The sequence below is a fragment of the Macrotis lagotis genome, chromosome 4 (genome assembly GCF_037893015.1).
Source record: "Macrotis lagotis isolate mMagLag1 chromosome 4, bilby.v1.9.chrom.fasta, whole genome shotgun sequence".
NCBI classification, from domain to species: Eukaryota; Metazoa; Chordata; class Mammalia; order Peramelemorphia; family Peramelidae; genus Macrotis; species Macrotis lagotis.
Window position 1 is genome coordinate 141,685,926 of NC_133661.1, and position 27,977 is coordinate 141,713,902.

The 27,977-nt window shown below is 34.0% G+C and overlaps 1 pseudogene; it reads right to left on the minus strand.

Moving 5' to 3' along the window:
• Positions 1-1,056: 1,056 nt before the first annotated feature.
• LOC141522732 (programmed cell death protein 5 pseudogene) overlaps positions 1,057-27,977 on the minus strand; it is a 40,670-nt pseudogene continuing 13,749 nt past the window's right edge.

Genomic DNA, 27,977 nt, shown 5'->3' on the forward strand with positions numbered 1-27,977 from the left:
TTTGGGGGCATAGAGAACTATGTTTACTTTCACAAAATGATTATTATAATAATGTTTTCCATGAGTACACATCTTTAGCTTGTTTCAAATAATTTGCTTTCTCAGTGAGGGAGAATGAGGTAAAAAGAGAGGGAATTCTGAACTCAAAGTTGAAACTTGGGGCAGCTAGGTGTCGTAGGTGGATAAAGCACCAGCCTTGGAGTCAGGAGTACCTGGGTTCAAATCCAGTCTCAGACACTTAATAATTATACCTAGCTGTGTGGCCTTGGGCAAGCCACTTAACCCCATTTGCCTTGACAAAAAAATCCAAAGTTGGAACTTGTTTTGCAGCAACTAGGTGTGCAATAGATATAGCACTGCCCTTGGATTCAGGATGACCCAAGTTCAAATCCAGCCTCAGACACTTAATAATTATTTGGCTATGTGAACTTAGACAAGTCACCTAACCCCATTGCCTTGCAAAAAAAAAATAAAACAAAATTTGTTTTTCCATGTACCTGGGGGAAAATAAAATAAAATATAAAAAAGGGATGGGTATTGTATTTTGTCAAAAGGGTTTTCTGCATCTATTGAGATAATATATGATTTCTGTTGGTTTTGTTATTGAAATGGTCAATTATGTTAATAGCTTTCCTAGTATTGAACATTCCTGATATAAATTCCACCTGATCATAGTGCATAATACTCCTTGTGATATATTGCTTTTAGCATCTTGCTAGTATTTTGTTAAAATATTTTTGCCTCAGTATTCATTGGGGAAATTGGGCTATACTTTTTCCCCTCTTTTCCTGCTGAGAGAGGAAGTGAAGGGAGAGAAAGAATGGAGAAAATTATCTCAAATAAAAGACATGCAAGGAAGAATTTTTGAATGGAAGAGGAAATAATAAGGGAAGTAATGGTTTTTTTTATTTTACATAAACAAGTCCTTTTTATTTGCCCCTCTTTCTAAAAATGTATACAGAAAGCAAAATAATCATTTAGTCAGATCTTGACTTTTGCCAAGTATTATCTTTTCCTAGAAATTTGTCAAATTTATGAGTCTTCAAACATTAGATTTTAATATTCATCTTCATCAGAATCCATTACTTTTCTTCTGTTGAACTTAACTGTTATTTTCTTTTCTGTCTGCTGGCTTACTTTTTCAAGAATTTCTATCAACCCTGGTTCTGATACCTTTCCACTCAGCTGTCCGTATCTTGCCATCTGTATGAGGTAGTTCTCTACTGCTTTAGCCTTTTCTGGCTTTACAAGTGCTAAATTAATTAACCTGTCCCATGCAGACTGATACAGAACTTGAGCTAGGATATTATTTCTCATCTCTGCTTCCCTGTGTTTTACCTCCTGTTGGGCTGGGTCACCAGGAGAATCCCCATGCTTGGCCTGCAGCTCAGCCAGCCTCTGCTTCCTCAGCGCCTCCAGGTCTTCGTCCCGCAGCACAGCAGCAGGGACGCAGGTGCCTCAACTCCACATGAGCTTCTCAGAAGTAATGTTTTAACCTTACTCTCATATGAATTGGTTCAAAGAGTGAAGAATAAAAAAGAAATAATGATTTTTTAGGCTGCATTAACTGGAAGGATAATGGCTTTATTAAGAAATCTCGAAAAGGAGGTATACTCAAATTTCAGCTCTGTCTCTTAATGCCCATGTGGTTTGGGGCAATTTATCTATCTACTCATCTTTAAAATGAAGAGATTTGACCAAATGATTTTAATTTTCCTCTCAGTGCTGTATCCTATGATCCTATCATATTCTCTGTAGATAGCCTGGGACCGAAGATTTGGATATCTAAGTTATTTGCATAGAGGTGAGATAATCAAAACCAGGGCAATAGAAAATATCTCTGAGGGGAAAATTAAAAAATGAAATAAATAAGGGGAAAGTCCTAGGGAATACCAAAGTCTTTGGGGATAGTGGGGTTGAAGAAGGACTAATAGGATAAGAACAAACAAATTAACAGAAAGATTGAGCAATAAAGTTGGAAGAGCGTATTAAGCAAATAATGTGATGGAAGTTAAAGGAAAAAAGACTACCAAGATAAAAGGGACAATTCAGAGGAATGAAGGGGGAAATAGAGTTCATATTTCTAATGTCATTACATTAAACCTTGATATTGGGGGAGTACAATTTTAGAGAGAAAGGAAGCTTCTGTTACAAGGATTTAAGGACTCTCTGAAAGGGCAGAGAGGAAATGGAGAAAGGAGTTAAGCAACTGAATATTTGTTGGAACATTTGATTCTAACAAAAAGAAATAAACTCTGAAAGTAAAATTGAGTCAGCTGGTTGGGAAAGAATGTTGGCAGGGGTTGGGGGAGTACTAAGCTATATAATATATACACCAAGGGGCCCAGCTCACTTTGGAGATGTTGGTTCTGACAACAGACAAATAAAAGAAACAAAATTCATTTTTTGCTTTTCAGTGATTACTTTGGCATTAATCAAATTTTATTTCTTTCAGTTAACTTGTCAATAAGTATTGATTAAGCACTACTATTGCCAGACACTGTGCCAAGTTCTAGAGGATACAAAAAGATGCAAGAAATAGCCCCTATCTTGAAGGAGTTCACAGTCTAAGGCAGGAGACAACAAATAAAATACATAACAAAAAAACTATATACAGGATAAATAGGAAACAATTAAGAGAAGAGTAGCACTACAATTAAGAGGGGTTGGGAAAGGTTTCCTGTAAAAGGTGGCATTTTAGTTGGGACTTCAAGGAAGCCAGGGAAGCCATAAGGTGAAGTTGAGGGTATGATGGATAGTCAGGAAAAATGCTCAAGTTCAAGAGATGGAGGGTCTTGTTTGTAGAACAACAAGGACATCAGTGTCACTGTACAGAAAATTATTTTACACAGGGTAGGTATAAGAAGTCTGGAAGGGGTAGAGAGTATTAAGGACTTTTAATAGATTTTATATTTGATCCTGGAGGTGATAGGGAGTCATTGGAATTTATTGAATATGTGTGTGAGGGGTGATTTGGTTGGACATGTACTTTAGGAAAGTCACATTTAGTGTAGAATAGGTTGGGATTCTGGTGGAAAAATTTCTCCTCATTTTTACATTCTAAAAAATTGACCAAAGTGATTATCAATCTTCTCTAAATATGATGAAAATGAATAAAAAGATTCAGGCTTTTGAGAATAGTTATTGGTTATAATCCAGTTTTTAAATATCTTCCTTTAACATGAGTATCTGGATAAATAGAGGACAAAAGTTATCTTGGTTACAAATTCTCCAGAGCAACTAAAATCGATTTCCTATGGCAATGGTCATCAGTTTAAACTGATAAATAGTCATCATAGGATGAATGGACTAATATTGTGTGACCAAAAACAGTGGCTATACAACCAGACATATATCAATTGTGTGTTGCTTCATTTTAATGATTTTAGTGGGCTACCTAATCTGTACAAATCCAATGATACAATTTTACTTCCATTACAGCCCCCTATCTCAGTTCTCTATCACTCTCTGTTTAGAATATGAGCCCCTAGAGTAAAACGTTCCCCTCTTTATTTGTCCCCAGTGACATATAACATGTATTCGATAAATGTTGATTGACCCATTTTTTTTGCAAACAGAAGTACACATAGGTAGTTTACAAATGCTCTTCCAGGTGGGAATACTATAGACACTCTAGCTCCTTGCTTTCAAAGCACTTTCTAGTACATTTGTCCTTAAACGATTTCTTTGACCAGAGAAAGTAGGGACTACCATCCCCCAAATACTGTGGATGATTCAGGCACAGATAGATCAGTAATGTGCCCAGAGCTGCACAGTCATTGCAAGATTCCCCAGCTCAAGACCATTTCTCCTATCTTACAGATCAGAGATCTTTCTACTAAGACATGGTATCATTTTTCTCTTTATAATATTGTTGAGAGACAGCTAGGAATGACAGGTAAGACACTGCATTATTTCTTTTATATATATCTATATATCTATATATCTATATCTATATCTATATCTATATCTATATCTATCTATATATATATATTCAATGTAAACATGATTGGATCATGGTTTAAACTAAGAGTGATGACTTGTCTATGATTGCATAATAAGTCAGAAGCACAACTGGTGTTACACCTCAGAGCTCTAGTACTGTAACTTTAGATGGTTGCCTCATCCACTGAGCCAAGCTGTCTCCCTTAAGTCTTTAATTCTTTCTTGTATACCATTCTTAGCACTTTTCTGTATTAAGATAAAAGGCTTCTTAGACATATGAGGTTCTGTGTGATACATCTAAACCCTCTGTTATAAAAAGGTCCTGGTCACTTGGCAGCATTATAGAAGTCCTTCTTTGATGATTCAGTATAAGTCTTTGCTAAATAGCCTATAATTAGGCAGCACTGGTTAGTTTTCTGAGAATGTTTGTAAGTTATTAGGACTTTTGAGATGAACTGATAGCACCATTATTTCCTTACTGTATTTTTTTAAAGAAAAGGCTATTAAAATTAAATCTTAATGGGCAGTAATAAAGCATCTATTTTGGGGAAGGCCACTATAACATGGATTTGTTTATTGCATAGATTTGGATTCACCTCCATGTATCAAATTATAATCCTACAAAACTATAAACTTTACTTTCTTTGGTATAAGTGTTCACATCAACATTACCAACTACATCTTTCTACAGCTTCTCATCCTGTGTGGTGTTTTCCCCTGGTTTCTCACAAATTATTTGCAGATTTTCCTAAATGGTTAGATAACTTTCTTTGAATTCTTTCAAAAGCTTAGAGGTTTATTAAGTATCAACTTTTTTGTCTCTCATCCTCTCTAAATGGCAGACCCACTTCCTTTTTGGTTCACAAAAGTGAGAATTTTTATATTTTTTTTACTAAATTGTCTTTATTAATAAAATGCTGTTGCCTATATCTGCCTACCAGGTGCCTCTTTGTGTTCCTATGAGTGACTTTCCATTTTGGTTGCTATTGGTTTTAAAGAGAAAAATTTAGTGGAATGAGCAATATGGAATAATTGAAAGCATTGTAGTCTTCCAAATGAAGCCCAGTCCAATTTCTTCCTCCTGTTCAATTCTATGCCTAGCTTAGGCCTCTGCAAGGAAGATAAATAGTCCCATATACATGTGTATATGATATACATATAATATTACATGTTTATATGATTATGCATGTAATAGATAAATATATACAATAATTTGATGGGTTGCCTATTTGTCTATTCAGTTGTCAACTCTATATTTCTGAGCAATGTGCATTTTTCATCTGCTTTCTCCCCATACCCAAGAGTCAGTAGGTAGACTGTCTTTTATATTTCTGTGGCTATCATTGGGGAGAATTGTCAATGTTTCAGGGACTAATGAAATCAAATGTATTTTAGAAACAAGACTAATTGGTAATATTTTTTTTGGTTTACCGCCAGGCAACTTTCGTCAGACTGGTGAGTCTCTCTCTGTTTTAGATCTCTCAAAAATATCAATACTCAAGTGATATATGGAAAGTTTTCTACAAATTTTAAAGCCTTATATTAGTGTTAAATATTATTATCATTATTATTCAGTGATTAAATAATATCATTTCCCTAAGTGAATCTATTGAGGAGTTATATAGTTTAACACTCTATATGAGATTTCTTCAAGACTGTATTTTTTTTCTTCTGAATGAAATACCTCTTAGAAATCAATAACCAATAGATGGTTTGAATCTTATATTGTCTACATTTCTGGAGACTACATAAAATAAAATAAAAATCTTTACAGACTAGTCTTAAGATATTATGTTAATAAGGGGCAGATAGGTGGCGCAATGGATAGAGCACCAGCCCTGGAGTCAGGAGTACCTGAGTTCAAATCCGACCTCAAACCATTAATGATTACCTAGCTGTGTGGCCTTGGGCAAGCCACTTAACCCCATTGCCTTGAAAAAAATTTAAAAAAAGGATATTATGCTAGTCATATGCCTCCAGTTGAAGCATTGTAAACTAATTAAACTATATTATTATTTAGAACTCATTCTAAATCAGAATAATTTTCTATATAATAGACTTAAAATTTTCATTGCTTATATTTCTATTGTCTATGCCTAGTATAGTCCCTGGAATATAGAGGGTACTTGATAAATACTGATTTATTGATTTGTGTAGTATCCAGCACAGTGGTATATGTATGAGTAGCTTATAAATGCTCTTCAAGCTATGAAATATTAATAGCAGTATATATAATAGACATTCTAGCTATAACTTTTCAAAGTACTTTCAAGAACTTTCAAGTACAAGCTCATTTGTCCATTTCTTTGAGCAGGGAGTGAAAGCAGGATATACCATCTTCAAAGCACTGGAGATAGATCAATATAGATCACAGAGGGATCAGTGATATGCCCAAAGTTATATAGTCATTACAAGATCTCTAGCATTTATAAAAGAGGCAATGTAGTATAGTGAATATAGCATTTGTTTGGAAGACAAAAGACATAGGCTTCAGTCTTACCTCTGCCATTATTTGTCTAACTTGCCTTCTCTGGTTCTCCATTTCCTTATTATCCAATGATATCTCTGTAGATCATATCTAGAGATTTTTTATTATGGGATGTCTCATTGATCCTTGGTGTTTTTCTATATTAAGATTTTCTAGAGGGTATTCTTAGGATAACCAGAGAAAAGTTGGCTCTTCAATTGTAGGGCATCCACATATCTTCTTGAAATTAGCTTTTTTTAAAAAAAAATTTAGTTGTTTGGTCCATGAGGTAGCTAAAGGGTCTAGAAATGAAAACCAAGGAAGCCAAGATAGTGACATGAAACTAGGAAGCTACTGGAGTTTTTCTTGAAACATGAAACCTCTAAACAGATTATAAAGAAACAAAACTCATAAAAAAGAGAATAAAGCAAATTCCCCACTAAAGATATCATGGAGGAATTCAGAAAAGGTCTGTTTCATGTGAGTAAAAGGGGAATATAACATAGTACAGGAAGGGAAGGTGGGAAGCCAGAGGGAGGCTCTTAGCCATAGGGCAGCTCAGGTCCTGCTCAGCAGACCAACAGTAAGGGTCCCAACCCCAACTTGGAAGGCAAAATGCAAGCCCAGCAATGCTGGTGTAGTAAGTGGGATTGGGTTGGGTTACCCTAACAAAGAGAACAAAAATCAAGTGCCTGAGATGGTAGAATAGAAGGCCAGCAACCAGACTTCTGACCTTCATACAAAAAGCTTGAGACTATTCCTCCATGTGCTATAGGAGCAGAACTCAGCTACCAAAATGAGGGGGGGGGGGAAGTGTACTAAACAAAGAAAGCTACTATTCTGATACGGACAATAAAAACTCCATTTCAGAAGAGAAAAGCAGGACAAAATCTCCACAGGTGAAGATTCAAAGGTGTTTATGAATTGTTCTCAATCCAAGAAGATCTTTTAAAAGAGCTCAAAAAAGATTTCAAAAACCAAAGAAGAGAGGAGGAAGAAAAATTGAAAAAAAGAAATGGGAGTCATGAAGAAGAATATGAAAAATAGAAAGAAAACTATCTTTAAAGGAAAAATTGGTCAAATGGAAAAAGAAATAAATTCCTTTAAAAGTAAAAAAATGAACAACTGAAAAAAAGTAAGACAACTCATTTAAATGTAAAGTTACCCAGCTGGAAAAGAAAACTCAAAAGCTAACTGAAGAAAATAAAACCCTAAAATTTAGAATTGGACAAATGGACATGAATTACTCTGAGACACCAAGATTCCATCAAACAAAACCAAAGGAATGAAAAAGTAGAAGAAAATATAAAGTACCTCTTAAGAAATATGATGGACCTGGAAAATAGGAGAGATAATCTGGTCTACCTGAAAGTCACACTCAGAAAAAGAGCATGGACAATATCTTGCAGGAAATTACAGAGAAAACTGGTCTAATAGCCTAGAACTAGAAGATAAAATAATCTTTGAAAGAATCCATTGATCACCCCCAGAAAGAGGACCCAAAATAAAAACTCCAAGGAACATTGGAGTCAAATTACAAAATTCTCAGCTAAAGGATAAAATATTACAAGCAGTCAAAAAGAAGCAATTTAAATACTAGGGAGCAGGGCAGCTAGGTGGCGTAGTGGATAAAGCACCAGTGTTGGAGTCAGGAGTACCTGGGTTCAAATCCAGTCTCAGACACTTAATAATTACCTAGCTGTGTGGCCTTGGGCAAGCCACTTAACCCCATTGCCTTGCAAAAAAAAAAAAACTAAAAAAAAATAAATACTAGGGACCTATAGTCAGGATTACACAGGGATTACCAACTTCAATATTAAAGAATCAGATGTCCTGGAATGTGATATTCTAGAAGGCAAGGGAGCTTGGAATGCAACTAAGAATCAAATCTCTGCAAAATTCAACATATTCTTTTAGGGGGAAGATAGATTTTTCCATAAAGTAGGGACAAACTTATCTGATAAAAAGACCAGAACTGAACAGAAAATTTAATCTTCAATTACAAGTCTCAAAACATACCTAAAAATTAAATGAAAAGAAAATGTTAGTCAGTAAGACCAAACCATCTACATCCCTACACAAGAAAACAATACTTATAACTCTTGAGAATTGTATTTCTCTTAGGACAGTTAAAAGGATTATAATTAGGGGGCGGCTAGGTGGCGGCTAGGTGGTGGCTAGGTGGCGTAGTGGATAGAGCACCGGCCCTGGAGTCCGGAGTACTTGGGTTCAAATCCAGTCTCAGACATTTAATAATTACCTAGCTGTGTGGCCTTGGGCAAGCCACTTAACCCTGTTTGCCTTGCAAAAACCTAAAAAAAAAGGATTATAATTAGACAGAGAGTGTGAGTCTAAGTTGATCATAATTTGATGATACTTTAGCTCATGAAGATTATATTTCTATTGGACAGCTGGAATAGTATCTTGGATAGAAGATGTGAATATAAAGTGATCTTGAAATGATTGTAGCTTAACTCATGAGGGTTACATTTCTATTTGTGATAGTACTTTAGATCATGAGGGTTGTATTTCTATTTGAGGGAATATACTTGGGTATAAATTGATCATGCTGTGATGTTACTTTAGTGCATGAAGGTTATATTTCTATTGAGCTAGCTGGAGGGACTTTACTTGGAAAGAGGGTGTGGGTATGAATTTAATATGATATTTATGGCTCTTGAGAATTGCATTACTATTAGGGCAAGATCGCTAGTATTTTTTAAAGGAGGCAATATAATATAGTGAATATAACATTTGTTTGGAAGAAAAATTCTATTAGGGCAGTTCAAATGAATGTACTTTGACAGAGGGTATGAATATAAGACAAGTATAATATTATCCATACATAAAAAGGAATTATACTAGGAGAAGAAGGTAGAGGCATTAGAGGATAAATAACACCACATGAAGCATCACAATGGACATATTAATGTAGAAGGAAGAAAGGAGAGTGTGAACACCGAGTAAATCTTACTCTTAACAGATTTGGCTCAAAGAGGGAATAATATATATTCCCAATTTGGGTTAGAAATTTATTCCTCCACTCAGGAATATTTAGGGAAGCATCAGACAGAAGGAAAACCCTGGTGAGGAGGGATAAGGAGAAAGAAGAAAGAAAAGTAAAAACAGGAGGAAGGTAGGATGGAGGGAAATACAGATTTAATAATCATAACTGTAAATGTGAATAGGATGCATAAAATGGAAGCAGAAAGGGTAGAATCTAGATAGCAGACAGAAGCAGATAGAATCTAGAATCAGACAGAAACTAGAATCCTACAATACATTGTTTATTTAAAAAAACACATTTGAAGCAGAGAGATACACACAAGGTAAAGGTAGAGGGCTGAAGCAGAATATGTTATACTTCAGCTGAAGTTAAAGAAAAGCAGGGGCAGCAATCCTGATCTCAGATAAAGCAAGAGCAAAAAAAAAAATAGAACTAATTAAAGCAGATGAGGAAGGAAATTAAATCTTCCTATAATCTGGTACTGGCTAATAAATTGAGATGTGCATCAGTGAAACAGATTAGATGCAAAAGAAACTAATAAATGACCATAGTAATCTACTGTTTGATCAGCCCAAGGAACTCACTGTTTGATAAAAAAAAAAGTTTGGGAAAATTGGAAAATAGAATGTCAAAATTAAGTGTAGATTAGCATCTCACACCCTATACCAATATAAGGTTAAAATGGGTACAAGATTTAGACATAGAAAGTGATACCATAAGCCAATTAGGAGAACGAGGACTAGTTTATCTGTCAGAACTATGGAAAAAGGAAAAGTTTATGATCAAACAAAAGATAAAGAACATTATGAATTGCAAAATGGATAAGTTCTACTACATTAAATTAAAAAGGGTTATACAAACAAAACCAATGCAACCAAGATGAGAAGAAATGCAGAAAGTTGAGAAACAATTTTCGCAGCTAGTATTTGATAAAGGACTAATTTCTAAACTATATAGAGAATTGAGGCAAATTTATAAGAATATAAGTCGGGGTGGCTAGGTGGCAAGGGGCGGCTAGGTGGCAATGGGGCGGCTAGGTGGCACAGTGGATAAAGCACCGGCCTTGGAGTCAGGAGTACCTGGGTTCAAATCCGGTCTCATACACTTAATAATTACCTAGCTGTGTGGCCTTGGGCAAGCCACTTTACCCCATTTGCCTTGCAAAAACCTAAAAATAAATTTAAAAAAAAGAATATAAGTCAATTTCCAATTGATAAATGATCAAAGGATATGAACAAGCAGTTTCCAAATGAAGAAATTAAAGCCAACTATAATCACATGAAAACATGCTCCAAATCATTACGGATTAGAGAAATGCAAATTAAAACATCTCACATCTATCAGATTGGCTAAAATGACAAAAAAAGGAAAATGTTTACTATTGGACAGGATTTGGGAAAATTAAAAGACTGCTGCACTCTTGGTGGAATTGTGAATTCTAGAATGGAATCTAACCATTCTGGAGAGCAATTTGAAACTATGTTCAAAGGGCAATAAAACTGTGCATATTCTTTGATCCAGCACTACCAGGTTTGTATTACAAAGAGATCATAAAAAGTGGAAAAGACCCACAATGTACAAAAATTATTTATAGCAGCTGGCAAAGACCCACATGTACTAAAATATTTATAGTAGTGGCAAAAAATTAGAAATTGAAGGGATGCCCATCCAATAGGGAAATGACTGAACAAGTTATAGGATATGAATGTCATGGGGTACTATTGTTATTGAAGAAATTATGAACAGTTGGGCTTTAGAGAAGCACTTGCAGACTGGTGCTGGGCAGAACCATGTGAACATTGTACACATCAACAGCAGCACAGTGAGATGATCAACTGATGACTACAATTCCTCAGAGCAGTTCAATCATCAAAGAAAATCCTGAGAGATCTGTTAAAGAAATGTCATCTGGGGTGGCTAGGTGGCGTAGTGGATAAAGCACCGGCCCTGGAGTCAGGAGTACTTGGGTTCAAATCCGGTCTCAGACACTTAATAATTACCTAGCCGTGTGGCCTTGGGCAAGCCACTTAACCCTGTTTGCCTTGCAAAAACCTAAAAAAAGAAAAAAAGAAAAAAAAAAGAAAATGTCATCCACATCCAGAGGGAAAAAAATCTATTGAGTCTGAATGCAGTGCAAAGCATTCTATATTCTCCTTGTAAAATTTCTTGTTTTTCTTTTTTTGTGATTCCCCCCCTTAGTTCTAGTTCCTCTTTCATAACATGACTAACATGAAAATATGTTAAACACAATTATACATGTGCCACCTAAACTGCCATGGGGAGGGGGGAGGGATGGGAGGGTTGTTATGGATCTTAAAACTTGCAAAAAAGTTGAATGTAGATAACTACCTTTGTTGTAATTGGGAAAAAAATAAACAAAATTTTAAAAAAGAAATGAATACAAAACAGACTAGAAAGTAGGACCTCCAAAAGGACCCCAGGTTACTAATCTCTATAGAGAATCCCATGTGCTCTCTAATTCCTGTGAGTACTAATTTGTCTAAAGACAAACTTTCAGTAATATGACTTATGGGAATGGAAGTTTGATTTTCTTTTTCTTTTCATGTTCAATGTTTTGCTCCACTTTAAGAAAGTCAGTCCCAGAGTAGAGTGAAGGACTTGGTGAACGAATGGGAAAAACAGGGGGCCTGGCCTAGGGAACTACATCCTCAAAGCACACATAGCAAGTTCTGCCTGCTGTCAGTCCATGTGGAAGAAAATTGGGAGCCTGCTTCTGGAAAAGCATGATAATATTAGTCAAACTGTGCTACATACTGGTGATGTAAAGAAAGGTAATAGACAGTCTCTGTTTTCAAGGAAGTTTCTATGTTCAACTATCTACAGACACAATGTATGGAAGATAAATATGGAATAATTAACAGTAGAAAGAGAGAAGAATTAAAGGAGATCAGAAAATACTACTTATAGTTATGTAAAGAAAAGTTATTGCTTCCTGATTTGGAGCATGTGCTATATTCTACATCTATATCCTATAATTCAATCCAGGCTGCTAACTATGTGGTAAAGATATGAATTTCTGATGGTCTATTGAACTAAAATCAGGGTGTCAAAAGGCACTAACTGGCAAAAGTGAACCCCTGTCCCTTTACTCACGACCCTGGCTGTGTTCAAGTGAGGAGGCCAGGATTGCCTTCAGTTTCCCTAGTAGCCACAATGTGTCCTATGAGTACACAACCCTGTTGTTGCTTCTGTCTTTGTTCTGTTTAATCCTCCTACTGTGAGGTGAAGGAGTACTGGCTACTTCAAAAGGTTAGAATAACAAGAAGTTTAGGATCTGGAGTCCTAGCCAGGATTTATACAAAGTAGATTGACAAAGAGGCAGCTGACGTTTTGAAGATCAAGCTATTTGGCCCAGGCCATCAAGATTCAGGTCGATCCATTCATTCATCTATGCATCTGTCTATCCATGCATCTACCCATTCATCCATCTATCCATCCATCCAAACATACATACATATAAACAATGGCTAAGATGCATTTGGAAGTGAATTTAATGGAGTGAATTCTTTGGGGAAACTGCTTTAAGTTCCATTCCAATCTCCATGAAATCAAGGTATGTATAGAAAAATATAGAGAAGAATGTTTCCCTAGGTACTGGAGTGAATATTTACATGTCTGTTCTTGCTATATCTTCTCAGGAAATATCTCTTTGCAAAAGGCAATTGATTAAATGAAACAGGGGGTTCTAGCTACTAACAGCTAACATTAAGATTACATCAGATGTAATATTAGGAGGATTGCATCAGAATTATATCAAGCTAATAGCATTTTATACTATACTCCCAAATCCACAAGTATGCTCAAACTCCAGTGAGATAAGTTTATAGCCTAATTATGCAGATATACTAAAGGAGCTTTACAGTAATCTGATTCATAAGTGTCTGATAAAGTTTAAAAGGAATAAGAGAAAAAACAGGAATCTTAAAAACATTTTTTGTTCATTCTTTCTGTAGTCTTTTAGCACCAAAACTTGATTCCTTTCATTCCTCATTAAATTTGTGGTCATTCATCCATTCAAATTCTTTCAACAAAGATTTTTGTTAAATTGAAATACGTTTGAGTCTCAGAAAAGCTTATAGTCTCTCTTTTTAAACAGCCAGCCTTAAAAACTAAATGCCAGTCAGTAGCCTATTGGAAAGTAATTAGCAAACATTCTGTTTACAATTCATGATTTTCCAAGAATTTAATTGTGGAGAGAAAGATAAGAAGATATGGAAAATGAACAGGAAAATACAAAAGTAATTGCAGTGGATAGTAATAGGGAAAAAATGTGGAGATAATTGAATGAAAACTAGTGATTCTGACCACAAAGTCTAAAATTTTCATACTGTTGGGCCCTAAAAGTTTGAATTATGATAATATATGTTCTGCATGTATTTTGGAGAAATCAGTCACTGGAGGATCAGAGAGTGAGAGGGAAAGTAAAAGGAGAACTCAAATGTACAGGAGAAGATAGGCCTATTCCAATCTTTTAGATTAGATGATAGAATAATTGTAATTAAGAACTGGTTGAACATAAAGTACTATCCCTAAAGAATGTTGATTAAATAGCTTGATTTCAGTCTAAAACTGGACTCTATGGTGGTGCTATAGGGCTTTGTCCTCAGTTCTGTTTTGTTCAAAATTTTTATATATGATTTAAATGGAAATATTGATTACATGATTAACAGATTTGAAAATGAGGGAAATTAATTGAGCATGATCACTAATGCTGGGATGAATGAATGGGGATGCAGAAAGAGCTTGGACCAGAAAAATAGAGCAAATCTATCAATTTAAATTCAGTAGAAGTAAATTAATAGAAGTAGTTTACTTCAATAGAAGTAAACTAAATTAGTTGATTCAGAAAATCAACAGTATAAATATGGGAAGTTCTAGTTCAAAAGCAGTTCCTATGGAAAAGGTGGAGAATTTTATTTATTTATTCACTTATTAATTCTATTGATATTTTTGTCAACACATTTGTTTCCTAATATATCCTTTCTTATGTAAAATAATAACAATAATAATGTTTAAAAAACAACCAAAATCAACTTTGTCTAACAGCATTTACAACATCCCATACTCATAGTCCTCTCTTCACAATGAAAAGAATAAAGGATACTTTCATCTTCTATCCTCTGAGGTAGTTATTACAGTTGCACAAATTTAGTTTCAAAATGAAACTAAATAAAATATTGTCTTTCTATCCACCTTTTTATGGTCATTGCATATGTTATTTTCTCGATTTTGTTTACTTCACTCTATATTAGTTCATATTAGTAGTTCTATGAATTCTTCAATAACAATAATTTCTTAGATCTCAGGAATACTCTACTACATTAATATGCCATAATTTACTTCACCATTCACTGAACTGCAGACAACTTTTTTACAATTCTTTATTATCACAAAAAGTTTGGCATTGGATATTTTGGTGTCTCTGAGATCTTTCTATTTTTCTTGTCTTTGATCTTCTGGGAGAAGATGTTGTTATGTGGTGGTATTTCTGGGTTAAAGAATATTAACATTTTTCCACATAGTTCTAAATTTCTTTTGGAATAATTTATAGATCCACCAGTGGTTTAATAGTGACTAAAATATGGGAGTTCAGTTGATTCCAAATACTATATGAATAATGTTAGGATTTATGAATAGCAGCACAGAACCCAGAATAATTAAGATAATATTCCATTATACTCAGTTCTTAGTACTTGTAGGCAAGAAATTTTAAGAGGAACTTTGCATTATGAGGAACTTTGTATCAGGACTGGGAATACTTAGTTGGGACAAGAGAAAACTTCTGGAAAACATTATTACTATCATCAAATATCATGTTCAAGGGAGATTTTACTTTTTTCCCAACTTGACTTCAAAGGAATTGAAAAAAAATGAAATCATAAAGCAAAGCTTTTGCTTCATGTCAGGCACTGAGTTAAATGTTATTAGGATCTTCATTTTATAGTTGAAGAAACTGAGGCAGACAGAAGTTAAGTGACTTAATCATACAGCTAGTAAGTGTTTAAGATTAGATTTGAATTCAGGGCTTTCTGTCACCAGGTCCAGCTCTCTATAGTTGCACTAGAGGGTAGAAATAAGACCAATGGGAAGTACATATAAGTACATATAAGAAGGAGATAGATTTATAATCAGTGTTAAAAAGAGATTCCTAACCATTAAAGTTTTTCAAAAATGGACTGGGCTCAGGGCAGGTAGGTGACATAGTGGTTAGAGCACAGGCCCTTAAGTCAATAGGACCTGAGTTCAAATCCTGCCTCGGATACTTAATTACCTAGCTGTGTGATCTTGGGCAAATCATTTAACCCCATTGCCTTGCCAAAACAAAAAAAAAAATGGGCTAGGTTACTGTGAGGCATTCAAAGAAAAAGGCTGGACAATTTGGCTGTGGGAAAAAATATCCAAACAAGTTTCTTTGATAAAGACCTCATTTTTCAAACATAGAAAACTGAGTTAAATTTATAAAAAAAAAAAGATCCATTTCCCCAATTAATGAATGATCAAGAGATATGAACAGTTTTCAGATGAGGATACCAATGCAATCTATTTAAATATATATATATGGATGTGTGTGTATGTATATACATATATATTTAAAATGTCCTTCCTAGGGACAGCTAGGTGGTGCAATGGATAAAGAACTGACCTGGAGTCAGGAGGAACTGAGTTCAAATTTGGTCTCAGACACTTAGTAATTGCCTAGCGGTGTGACCTTGGATAAGTCACTTAACCCAATTGCCTTAAATAAAAAAATTTAAAATTATAAAAAAAATTCCTACCTCTCTATTGATGGGAGTAATGTGGTTTGGAGCAATTCTGAGGTACCACCTTATACTTTTTGGATTGACTAAAAGGCCACAAAGAGAAAATGACAAATTTTGGAAGGAATGTAGGGAAATTGAGACATTTATGCACTGTTGGATGAGTCATGAAATGATTAGACAGTTCTATAGAGCAAATTGGAACTATGCTCAAAGGGCTATAAAATCATGCCTACTCTTTGGCCTAACAGTGCCACTATTAGGTCTATATTTCAGAAGAGATGAAATTGGGAATAAAAGAATCTATATGTGTAGGTATATTTATAGTAGCTCTCTTCTGGTGGTAGAAAGCTAGAGACTGAAGGAATGCCCAATGTTTGGGGAATGAGTGAACAAATTATGGTATGAAATGCTGTTTGTTATGTGAAATGATGAACAAGATGCTCCCAGTAAAAAACTTAGACAGATGCAATGGGAAATGGACATCATACAAAGTAATAGTAGTATTACAGGATGATCTTCCTTTTCTCAGCAATGCTGTGTTCCAAGAAAACTCTGAAGGACTTATGATAAAGAATGCTATCCATCCCAAAGACAGCTGATGGTGTCTGAAGCATCTTTTTTTTCCACTCCATTTTTCTTGAGGGTTCTCTTTTTTGGTAGGGGAGGGAGTTATATTTACTTTCACAACATGACTATTGTAGTAATGTTATTCATGGATACACATTTTTAACCTATACCAAGTAACTTGATTTTTAAATGATGGGGAGTGGGGTGGGAGGAAGGGAGAGAATTTGGAAATCAAGGGTTTGGAAGCAAATGTTGAAATTTGTTTTTGCAAGTAGCTGGGGGGGGAATTTTAAAATAAAAAAGACTGGACAATTACTGGACATATGATAAAAAAGAATCATGCTTTGAATAACGTTTATGGGGTACTTTCCAGTTCTCAGGCTCCCTAATAATGAAGACAATTTTTCTACATGAAGATAAAAATGAAGAAAAAAAAAGAATTTTCAACTTAACTTTACTCATTTGTAAAATGAAATTGATTACATACGGTGACTGTGAGGATTAAATGAGGTATGTACAATAAACACTTCATAAAATTGAAAACAAAATAAATGTGAGCTATTATTATATTTAAAAATTAGATCTCATATAATGCTGAAATACATAAAGGAAATACAGAACTATCTTCAAATTATGAGCAGTTCATTTCTAGATTTATATGCCTAATTGTCATAAGTATTTAACTTAATATGGTCTTAGTCAAAATGAACTCTCTGTATTCTATTACCTGCTGTTATTGTTCCTCTGCTAATTTAGCAGTCCATAAATGACAATAATATGCTTGTTAAAAATTACTAATGATAGTCTACTTAGGGTAGAAGGCAGATGATTTTGTTTGCATAAATTGGAATGTGCCTTGGCTGCCTATAAAGATATTGTCATCATTGCTCAAATGGAATTCAATTAGCCATCAAATCCTCTTTCTTCCAAAATACTAATATGGGAAATTAGATAATAACTAAAATCCCTATGACAGCTAAAAAGGAAATTCCAGAAATTACCAATCCTAATCAGCCTTCTTTTTTTTGATATCTGGTCTCACATCACATATATAATAAGTCAAAAACAGAATTCATGATTTCTTATTAACCTTAACTTTCTTATTTCTATAAAGAACATCCATCACTCTTCTAAGTACCTAGAAACATTCCAGGTTTCTAATCTAGGAAGGAGTCAGCCTTGTCTTTTCCCTCAACATTTATAATTACTGGCAAAGTCTGAATGATTTGACATTTCTCAAATCCCTATTCATATATCTCTCCTCATGCCCTAATTATCCTATTTTAGGACTTTATGACCTCTTTACTGAACTATTGCAATAGATTTTTCATTATCCTTCCTGCCTTGCTTCTCCAATCGCCATCCAGTTCCCAAATTGATATTCTAAAACACAATGATTTTTATTCCCTTGGTTTAGAAGACTCCATGTCTCTTTATTTCCTTGGGGACAAATACAAACTCCTCTGGCAATTAATGTCCCTCATAATCTGATTATAACTTATCTTTCTAAGACTATTATTATTCCTCTAACAATCTTTAATTCTTTTCAAACTTGCTTGCTTGTTGTTCTATATCATATTCCATCTGCAAATCTTTGTACAGGTTGTCTCTCAAGAAGGCTCTTTCTTGGGGCTATTATTTTCAAAGTTATGTGATATTTCTCTAAGAAGAATTTTCTTTATTCTTTCAGTTGTAATGCTTGCCAGTTTCCGAAATTTAAAGTTTAATTGGTACATATTTGGGATTTACTTATCTGTGCATATGTTGTTTCTTCTAAGTAAGATCAGGGATTCCTGTTTCTTCTTTATATCCCCAAAACTAATGACAATGTCTTCTGTATGTGGTTGTTATTCATCCTGTGTTCCTGAAGAGGATTAATGACATGAGGGTGATGTGACTTGTGTGTAAATTGGAGCTGCACAAACTCATCAGCCTTACTCCTTTCTCCAGAATCATTGGATTTCAATGGCAAAACAAAAGCCAAGAGGACTGGTTATGATTCAGGATGCCAAAGGTGACCTTGGCCTTTCTAAATTAAGGTCTTTTTTTTCCAGGTCTCAGTTTGCCCATTTAGTTGCTAAAAATTGAGACAAAGGATGGTCCAATTTGCTGTCACAAAATGATCAAATTGGCAAGACTTGGTACATTACATTTTTTTTCTGCTTTAAAAAACAAAACAAAACACAAAATAATACATAAAAGTCCAGACTGTTCACTTTACAAAAGGAGTCATTACTACCAATGAGTACAAAAAGATTGCATGATTCCTTTAGATGATAAGTTGCCTAGGATATTTTCTATACCTTTCTTTTTGCTAAAATTAGATTTGTAAACATTTTTAGGAAATTGGTTAAAATTAGATATAGTTATTCTATAATACTAATTTGTATTCAAATGTAGCATCATTACATAGCATTTGTTATATGGAGTCAAAAGGAAGAAAATTCAGCAATTTGTTTAATAATATGCAAAAAAGTGTGCTTTGCAGAGTATACCAAAGTCACATTTCAAAAGGAGATCCATTTTAAGTGGTGAGAAAACTTAGGGAAAACATGTACATTAATGCATTGTTGGTGGAGCTGTGAATTGGTTCAACCACTCTGTGAAATGGTCCAAGATTTCGAACTATGCCTCAAAAGTCACTATGTCTCAAAAGTATTCATTCTAATCCAATAGTCACCTGACCTATACTGGAAAGAGATAAAAAGGGGAAAAGAAACAATATGTCATATAGACATATAGCAGGGGACAGAGAAATATTGTGATCTCTTTGCATTGGGAACAAATCTTGAGACTTTTTCTGTACTGCTAAAGTACTGCACTGTATTGTTCTGTTTTGACTTTTAGAAATTCCCTTCAAGTATCCCTATATCTGGATCTGGTGGGTGGTCAACATGTCTGACAGCATGCTTGGCACCTATGAGGTGGTGCCAATAGCCTCCAAACATTCTTAGTAGATAGCAAATATTTATCATTTTCCTTTCCTGTCAACTTTGCCACTTGGGTGAATATGAGGTAGAATTTCAGAATATCTTTAATTTGCATTTCTCTGATAGAGATTTGCTCTAATAGTTTTGAGAGCTATCTATTATAAATGCAAACATTTAACAACTGGTGAGAGGTTTTTCCTTATACATTTGAATCAGTTTCTTAGATATATTGGAAATAAGACCTTTATTAGAGAAACTTTCTGTAAATATTTTCCCCAATTAAGATTTCCCTTTTTAATCTTAACTTTATTAGGTCTGTTTATATAAAAACTTTTAACTTTAATCAAAACGATCCATTTTGTCTTCTGAGAACCACTCTATTCCTTGACAGGTCCTGGATTTTTCTTCTATCTAGAGATCTCATATATTTTCCCTATATTTATCTAATTTGTTTATGAAATGATTTATGTTGTTATATGTTTTGGATATTATAAGATGTGTGGTATTGATATATATCCAATTTATATGCTATTTATCACTTTAAGGTACAATGCATTTATTCTGTTTTCTAGGTTTTTCAACAGTTTTATATTTTGCCCATGTCTTTTCTGTATTTATTGATACAATCAATTTTGTAATTAATCTATTTAATTAAGCTTGTAGTACTCCTATTAGTAAACCACAATGGATTCTCTGACAAAATCTAACCTTTGTGATATGTTGTTTTCTCTCTCTGCTAATATTTTTATAAAATATTTTACAATATTTTATCAGGGATATTATGAGTTCAGTTACAGACCATTGTAAATCAGCAAATATTGCAATAAAGTGAGTCATATTGATTTTTTGATTTCCTAAATAAGAAGTTATGTTTAAACAATGTGCAATAGTATTATATTTTTAAAATGTACATACCTTAATTAAATTTACATACCTTAATTATTGATAAAAAAAGGTAATCATCAATTAGGCCTTCAATCATTTTGCTGGTGGAAGGTCTTTCCACAGTATTGATGGCTGCCGACCAATAAAGATTGTGGCTGCTGAAGATTGGGGAGGTCATAGCAATTTCTTAAAATAAGACAACAATGAGGGACATCAGGGATGGAGCCAAGTTGATAAGACAAAGATGGAAAGTTCATGGTGCTTTTCCAAAGCAACATTAAATGAAGACCCTACACAGACTATAAAGCTATATACATCCCACCAAAAAATTGTGAAACAAGTTCTCAACTCAAGTTGAAATAGAGGAACTTCACCAAAGGTTGATTATGTGAAGAACCAACTAGAGAAGTAAAACAACTCATTTAAAAGCAAGATTAACTAACTGAAAAAGAAAACACAAAAACTAACTGAAGAAATAAAACCCTAAAATTTAGAATTGGAGAAATGATTCTATGAGACACCAAGATTTCATTAAACAAAACCCAAAGGCCAAAAAATAGAAAAAAATGTAAAGTACCTCTTATAAAAAAAATAACCAACATGCAAAATAGATCTTAGAAGAACAGTTTACAAATTATTGTTCTAACTGAAAGCCCAGATCAAAAAAAGACCCTGAAAAATATCTTTTAGGGAATTATCATGGAAAATTGCCCTAATGGTCCTTGAAAGCATCCATTGATCTTCACCCCCCAGAAAGAAATCTCAAAATAAAGACTCCAAGGAACATTGTAGCCAAATTTCAGAATTCTTAGGTAAAGGGGAAAATACCACAAGCAGCCAAAAAAAGAAGCAAATTGAATACCAAGAACCCACAATCAGAATTAAACAGGACTTATCAGCTTCAACATTAAAGGATAAGAAGATTGGTCTATGATGATCCCAAGGGAAAAGGACTTTGGATTACAATCAAGAATCAACTACCCTGAAAAAATCAGCATATTCTTTCAGAGGGGAAAAAAGATGAATTTCCAATGAAATAGGGGAATTTCAAACTTTTTTTGATTAACTGACCAGAACTGAGGGCAGTTAGGTGGCACAGTGAATAGAGTACCTGCCCTAGAGTCAGGAGGACCTGAGTTCAATTCCAGCCTTAGACACTTGATACTTGCTTAACTGTGTGACCCTAGGCAAATCACTTAGCCCCATTACCTTGAATACCCCCCCAAAATGAAAAATAAAAATAAAAAGACAAGAACTGAACAGAAAATTTCATCTTCAAATACAAGGCTCAAGAGATGCATAAAAGATAAACAGAAAAGGGAAAAAGCACTAATTAATAACATTAAATTATGTGTGTGTGTATGTATATGTATATATATTTATTTATTTATATATACACCTACACAGGAAGACAATATTTGTAACTTCTGAATTGTATTTCTCTTAGAAGAGTTAAAAGAAATACATGTAGAGAGAGGATATGGGTATGGATTGTCCATGAAAGTGATGATGCTTTAGCTGATATTTGAGCTCATGAGAGTTGAATATAATTGAAGGGAGTGTATTTAGAGGCTATGGGGTATAAATGGATAATGAGGCAATTTTTCTTTACATGATACTTTAGCTTACATTGGTTGTATTACTATGATGATGTTTGTCCTTCATTCTCAAAGAAGACCATGATATCAGGGAGGTGATGTCATGCATGTGAATTGGATTTGAGTGAGGGGTGTTGTGCTAAGTCACTAGCTTCACTTTCTCTTCCACAGTCATCTGGATCCAGTAGCCATATATGAATCAGGATGACTGATATGAGGCAATCAGGTTTAAGTGACTTGCCCAGGGTCACACAGCTAGTTAGTGTAAAATGTCTGAGGCTGGATTCAAACTCCCATCTTCCTGACTCCAAGGTCAATGCTTCATCCACTTTTCCACCTAGTTGCTCAAAGTGTATTATTTTAGGGGCAGAAGGAAAGAGTGTACTTAGAAGGTCTAGACATATGAAATGAGCTTGCTTTACTTGACATTTTAGCTAATGAGTGTTGTATTACTATAAGGACAGAGGGAGGGAGTGTAATTAGAGGGTTAGGACATAAGCAGATCATTAAATGATCTTGCTTTACTTGATACTTTAGTTACAGTTAGAGGGACTGTATTTAGAGGGGGTGGATCATGAAATTATTTTGATTTACTTGATGCTTTAGCTTAAGAGGACTATATTTCTATAAAGGGTAAGGGAAAAAGTGAATGGTATAATCTGATGATGCTTATAACTTTTCAGAAGTGTATTTCTAATGTGACAGATGAGGGGAATATATTTGGATAGAAGCTGTGAGTATGAAATAATTATAAATTTATAACATTATTATAAATCAATCAACCTTGTCTCTATCAGGACAGATAAAAGGAGTATATCTTGATAGAGTTTGTGTTATAAGACAGGGTTAAAACAATAAAGGCATGAAAAGAAGGATTATACTAGGAGAAGGCTAGGCTTTAGAGGATAAATAATACAACATGAAGAGGCACAAAGGCCTATTATAGTAGATCGAAAGAAAGGAGGGTTTGAGCACTGAGAAAATCTTATTCTCTTTTCCCTTTCCTTTCTTCCTTTCTTCCTTTCTTCCTTTCTTCCTTTCTTCCTTCCTTCCTTCCTTCCTTCCTTCCTTCCTTCCTTCCTTCCTTCCTTCCTTCCTTCCTTCCTTCCTTCCTTCCTTCCTTTCTTTCTTTCTTTCTTTCTTTCTTTCTTTCTTTCTTTCTTTCTTTCTTTCTTTCTTTTGCAATGGGATTAAGTAGCTTGCCCAAGCACACAACTAGGTAATTATTAAGTTTCTGAGGCTGGATTTGAACTCAGGTACTCCTGACTCCAGGGCCAGTGCTCTATCCACTGTACCACCTAGCTGCTCTGAAAATCTTATTCTCAACAGATTTGGCCCAAAGAGGAAATAACATACATTCCTAATTGGGTTTAAAAATTTATCCTACCTTACAGGGAACTGGGGGGGGGGAAGAAAGGAGAAGAAGGGATTGATAAAAGGGAGAGTAAAAGTAAAGGTAAATTTGAAATTAAAAAGAAAAAAAATAAAGGGGAAAAGGAGAAGTAATGGAAAAGGACTGCTAGGAAAAAAAGACCTGATCAAGTGGGAGAAGTCAGAGGCAAAACATTATTGAGGAGGGATAGGGAGAAAGAAAAGAGAAAAGTATAAATGGGGGAAGATAGCATGGAAGGAAATACAGAATTAGTAATCATAACTGTAAATGTGAATGGGATGAACTCTCCCATTAAACAGAAGCAGATAGCAGAGTGGACTAAAAACCAGTATCTTATTATATCCTGTTTACAAGAAACACATTTGAAACAGAAAGATATACACAGAGTAAAGGTAAAAGCCTGGAGCAAAATATATTATGCTTAGCTGAAGTTAAAAAAAATGGGCACCATCCTGATCTCAGACAAAGCAAAAACAAAAATAGATCTCATTAGGAGGGATAAAGAAGGAAAGCACACCTTCCTAAAGGGTACCACAGACAATGAAGTAATATTATAAAGCATACATGCATCAACTGGTATGGCATACAAATTCTCAGAGGAGAAGCTAAATGAAATACAAGGAGACATAGACAGCAAAACTATAATAGTGGGGGGAATTCAACCTCTCTCAAAATTAGATAAATCTAATCATAAAATAAACAAGAAGAAAATTAAGAAAGTGAATAGAATTTTAGAAAATGTAGTTATGATAGAGCTCTGGAGAAAAATAGAAGGGGGATAGACAGAATATATCATTTTCTTTGCAGTACATGACAACTACCACAGAAAGTTATCAAGTACTAAGACGTAAAAACCTCACAATTAAATGCAGAAAAGCAGAAATAGTAAATGCATCCTTTTCAGATCATGATACAATAAAAATCACATGTAATAAATGGCCAGGGAAATATGAACTAAAAATTAATTGGAAACTAAATAATTGAATTTCAAAGAATGAGTGGACCCAAAAACAAATGATAGAAATAATCAACAATTTCATCCAAAACAAGGACAACAATGAGATATCATATCAAAACTGGTGGGATGTAGTCAAATCAGTTTTTTGGGGAAATTTTATATCTCTAAATTTTTGTATGAATAAAATGGAGAAAGAATAGATCAATGAATTGGACATGGAACTAAACAAGCTAGAAAAAACAAATTAAAATCTGTAAATTAATACCAAGTTAGAAATTCTGAAAATCAAAATCAAAATTAATATAATTAAAAATGAGAGAACCATTGAAAATAAATGAAACTGGAGGGGCAGCTAGGTGATGCAGTGGATATAGCACAGGCCCTGGAGTCAGGAGTACCTGGGTTCAAATCCGGGCTCAGACACTTAATAATTACCTAGCTGTGTGGCCTTGGGCAAGCCACTTAGCCCCATTTGCCTTGCAAAAAATCCTAAAAAAAAAGAAAAAGAAAATAAAAGAAACTAAGATTTGGTTTTATGAAAAAGCCAATAAAATAGATAAACCTTTAATTAAGCTGATTAAACAAGAAAGAAGAAGAAAAAATTACCAGTATCAAAAATAAAGAGGATGAACTTCCCACCAATTGTAAGAAAATTAAAGTAAGAATTTGGAGCTATTTTTGTCCAACTGTATGCCAACATATTTGACAATCTTAAGTGAAATAGATGAATATTTATAAAAATATAAGCTACCTAGATTAATAGAAATGGAAATTAAATTCTTAAATAACTCAATTACAGAAAAGGAATTGGAGAAAACAAATAAACTACTAAAAAAAACTCCAGGACTAGATGTATTTACAAGTGAATTCTACCAAAAATTTCAGAAACACTTAATTATATTTCTATATAAACTTTTTAAAAATAGGAATAGTTATGTTAGATTTCTTTTGACACCTATATGGTACTGATACCAAACCATAAAGAGTCAAAACAAAGAAAATTATAGTCCAATCTCTCTAAAGAATATTGATGAAAAAATTTTAAATAAAATTTTACAAAAGAGATTACAGGTTATCTCTATGCTAATATACAATGATCAGGTAGGATTTATAACAGGTAGGCAGGGATGGTCCAATATTAGGAAAACAATCAATATAATTGAACATATCAATAACAAAATGGATAGAAATCATTTGATTACCTCAATAGATGCTGGAAAAGCTTTTGACAAAATATAGCACCCATTCCTATTAAAAACATTAGAGAGAATAGGAATAAATGGAGTTTTTCTTAAAATAATAAGCAGTATTTATCTGAAACCATTAGCAAACATATATGAGAGACAAACTAGAGGCATTCACAGAAAGATCAGGGGTGGAATAAGAATTCTGATAATTACCACTACTATTCAATACTATATTAGAAATGTTAGCTTTAACAATAAAAAAGAAGAGGAAATAGAACTTTTACTCCTTACAAATGATATGATGGTATTCTTAAAGAACTCTAGAAAATAACTAAAAAGCTACTTAAAACAATTAACAACTTTAGCAAAGTAGCAGTAAATGAAATAAATCCACATAAATCACCAGTATTTCTATATATGACTAATAAAACCCAAGAGAAAGAAAGAGAAATTCCATTAAAATAAGTGTAGGGGACAGCTAGGTTGCACAGTGGATAGAGTCAGGGAGGACAGGAGTTCAAATCCAGTCTCAGATACTTAATAATTACCTAGCTATATGATCATAGGCAAGTCACTTAAACCCGATGTCTTCCAAAGAACAAAAAACAAATAAAATAAAATAACTGTGGACAATATAAAATACTTGTGAATTTACCTTCCAAGACATACCCAGAAACTATATAAGCATAATTATGAAATATTTTTCATACAAATAAAGTCAGATCTAACCAAATAGAAAAATTTCAATTGGTACTGATTAGGCTGAGCTAATACCCAAATGAAATTACTCATTCAGTGCCATTAAAATAAAATAAAATAAAAAACCATTCAGTGCCAATTAAAATACCAAAAATATTTTACAGAACTAAAAAATAATAACAAAATTCATCTGGAACAACTAAAGGTCCAGAATATCAAGGGAATTAATGGGAAAAAATGTAAAGAAAGGTGACCTAGTTGTTTTGTCACTATTTGTCATTTTTTGACTAATCACTAGCTGTCACTATTTAGGTTTAAATACACCCTCATACATTATTAGCCTTGCATCTAGAGCCATCTCTAGTTGTCCTGATTCTTATTTGGTTACTGAACCCAGATGACTCTGGAAGAGAAAGTGAAGTTGGTGAAGCACCGCCTCACTCAAATCCAATTTATGTGCTTTGTCATGGTACCACCTCCCCAGTGTCATGGTCTTCTTCAAGAATGAAAGCCAACGGGGGTGGCTAGGTGGCACAGTGGATAAAGCACCAGCTCTGGAGTCAGGAGTACATGGGTTCATATCTGGTCTCTGACACTTGATAATTACCTAGCTGTGTGGCCTTGGGCAAGCCACTTAACCCCATTTGCCTCATAAAAACAAACAAAAAAGCAAGAATGAAAGCCAACCATTATTGACAAAAACTGCTGGGAAAACTGGAAAACAGGATGGCAAAACTAGGCATAAATCCATATCTCATAACCTATTCCAAAATAAAGTTGAAAAGGTTACATAATTTAGACATAAAAGGTGATACCACAGACCAAGAAATAGTGTATCTGTGAAATTATAGAGAGAGAGAAGAAGTTTATAACCCAACAAGAGATAGAGAATATTATAAATTGAAAAATGGATAATTTTGAGTATATTATATTAAAAAGGTTTTGCACAAACAAAACCAATGCAGCCAAGATTAGAAGTCATGCAGAAAGGTGGGAAACAATTTTCACAACTAGTGTTCCTGATAAAGGGCTCATTTCTAAAATATATAGAGAGAACTGAAGCAAATTTCTAAGAAAACAGGTCATTCTCCAATTGATAAATGGTCAAAGAATATGAACAGGCAGTTATCAGGTGAAGAAATTAAAGTTATTTTAGTTGTATGAAAAGTGATCCAAATCATTATTGATTAGAGAAATGTAAATTAAAATAACACCTATCAGATTGGCTAAGATGACAAAAAAGAAAATTGATCAGTTTGTAGAGGATTGGGAAAATTGGAACACTAATGCATTGTTGGTGAAGTTGTAAACTGATCCATCCTTCTGGAAAGCAATTTGGAAATTCCCAAAAGGCAATAAAATTGCATGTTCTTTGATTCAGCAATACCACTGCTAAGTCTATAACCCAAAGAGATAATAAAAATGTGAAAATTCTCATATGCTAAAAAATATTTATAGCAGGTATTTTTATAGTGACAAAGAATTGAAAATTAAGGGGATACCTATCAATTGGGGAATGACTGAACAACTTATGGTATATTTGGTATATATGACTGAAC